This window comes from Canis lupus, chromosome 8, assembly GCF_003254725.2.
Source record: "Canis lupus dingo isolate Sandy chromosome 8, ASM325472v2, whole genome shotgun sequence".
Classification (NCBI taxonomy): domain Eukaryota; kingdom Metazoa; phylum Chordata; class Mammalia; order Carnivora; family Canidae; genus Canis; species Canis lupus.
In genome coordinates this window covers 12,877,708-12,880,369 of record NC_064250.1, presented here as the reverse complement: position 1 = coordinate 12,880,369, position 2,662 = coordinate 12,877,708, and positions in this window count along the sequence as shown.

The window sequence follows — 2,662 nt, the reverse complement described above, 5'->3', positions numbered from 1 at the left end:
AAATTATTTAGATTAATTTTTTCCGTCTGTGTAATTATGTGTATAATTATGGATACAGTCAATGTGATATATGGTTGGGTTTTTTTGTTTCTATTTGTATTCAACTTTCATGTTTTCCCCATTCTTGTTTCAATTTATTTTTTGAATGCATAAAATATTAACATGGTTCAAAAGTCAAAACTATATGAAAAGGTATACTTAGAAGTCTTGTTCCCTTCTTTATCCCTTCTACTTCACAGATACCGATGCCCTGTTCCCCCATAGGCCCCTGATTTTATTTCTCATTTACCTTTTGTTTTATTTTGCAAAAAATAAGCACGTGTATTTCTATCTTTCCTTTCTTACACAAAAGATGACGGGTAATTTTTTGCCTCTTGCTTTTTCACTTTTGAGGTGATTTTTCAGGAAATATTTTTATCAGCTCGTAGAGATTTTTTCTCACTCTTTTGTATATGTTTCAATTAAGTGAAGTGTGATCACTTTTTTATTTGGCTTAAATCTAACCTTACTTTGTTCTCTGTACTTCTGTGTTGTTGGACTTTCTCCCTTCTTGCATCTTTTAAACTTTTTATAATTCTGTTTTTCCCCTACTAGTTTAGGCATTATACATTCCTTCTCTGTTCCTCTTATATGTTATCTTGAAAAATCGCAACATGTATCAAAGTCTAAAGTTAATTGGTAACTTTACCCTCCTTCCAAAAAGGCAATGACTTTTCTGTATTTAGAACACACAAGACCTACTTTATGCATTTGGGGTTTATTTACATGAACTCACAAGTCCTTTTCACGTGTCTGATCAACAATTTTGGATCATATTTGCTACTACCCAAAGAGCATGTTTTAGATTTTCCTTTGGGTGATAAACTTTTTTTTTTTCTGAAAATGTCTTGATTTCATCTTGGTTCTAGAAATATTTTCACTGGGAATGTTAGGTTGATAATGATCTTCAGCATACTGAAAGATTACTCTTTTTGGTATGGTTGCTGTCTGTCCAGCACTCCCTTTTTAACAAAATCTGTTGTTTTGGGATGTGCTTGGGTGGCTCAGTGGGTTAAGCATCTGCCTTCGGCTCAGGTCATGATCCGGGGTCTCAGGTCCCAGAATCCAGCCCCACACGGATCCCCTGCAGTGGCTTCCTGCTCAGCGGGAGCCTGCTTCTCCCTCTCCCTCTGCCTGCTGTTCCCCGTGCTTGTGCGCCCCCACGCTCACTCACTCTCTGTCAAATAAATAAATAAAACATATGTTTTTAGAAAATATTTTTTTTCTCGGACTTAGCTTAGGAGTACCCTCCTTGTCTTTGCTTTTAAGGAGTTTTACTGTGTTGTGTCTAGGTATGGACTTATTTTTACTTATTGTAATTGGAATTTATGGAACTTCTTGAATCTGGATTAGTTAGGGAAAATTCTCAGTTATTATCTCTTCAAATGTGGTCTCTGTCCTACTCTTCCCTGGGGACCCTGACTGAATCCCCTTGTTCTTCTATCTGTACCTCTTACTTCTTACCCATTTTCCTGTTTGTTTCTCTGGACTATGTTCTAGATAACTTGTTTTGATTTTTATCTCTGCTCATGATCTTCCGTTACCTTATCCACTGATTTCTTAACTTTGGTTATCACATTTTTTAATTGTAGAAGTTCTATTTGATTCTTTTTCTCATTTGCAAGATCACTTGATAAAAACTTTGCGTTCCCTGCAGAGGCATAGCGTACATATTCATTAAACATAATAAGTGGACTTCTTTTATAGTCAGGCCAGATCTTGTGTTTGTGTATGTGTGTGTGTACACGCACACACGCCCCTTTCTGCCTTTTTCCCTCGAGGTAACCTGTTTTTAGTGCGCATCCTCCTCATTGGTTCTGGATTATTGTACTTGGAGTATCTCTAAGAACCAGTGGGGAACTAAAACAAAGCTAGTGTTCCAGAGAGCATTCGAGTTGGCTTCTGCTTGGCACCTGAGGGCAACTCTAGTCCAGAATGACCCTACTCCTAGTTTGAGCCCTGAGTTCTGGGTCTCTCTCGAATGCAAGATCTCACAGAAGGCCTGGATTGTTCTGCTTCATCCTCACCTATGGGTCCTGGCTTATTGAGGGGAGAGTCTCCCATTAGACATCCTATCTCCTGTGAGTCTGAGCTTTGACATCTGTCCCTTCTGCAACAGGAAGCCTTTCACATGCAAGTTCAGGTCTAATGGGTGCAACAGTGGCTTCTGTGCTCTTTTATCTCCAGAGTCCCCTTTCTTCTGGTTATTTCTGTGTTGTTAGCTCCTCCTATTTTTAAGAAAGCTGTATCTGTTTTTTATTTTTTAACATTTTACTGAGAGATTTTAGGTTTGTTTTTGTTTTGTTATCAAGAAGCTTGTCCAAATACCCTAGCGTACTATTAAGATTCTGAAGTCTTATGGTTTCCTCTGACAATTTCTTTCTGTCTACTCTGACTTTTGGAGGGTGGAAAATCTTCAATTCTTGGTCTGCTGATAGCCATTTATTTTCCAGTGTTGTGTATGTGTAGAGCATGTATCAAGTGAGAGAATGAAGCTATTCTGTGCCAGGTACCTTATTAAGTGCTTTAGAGTTAGTTTTTACAACTTCAGGAGATGGTGTGGTGGGGGTAGATATTGTTTTTCCCATTTTGTATAAGAGGAAAGTAAGAATAAGTAACTTTA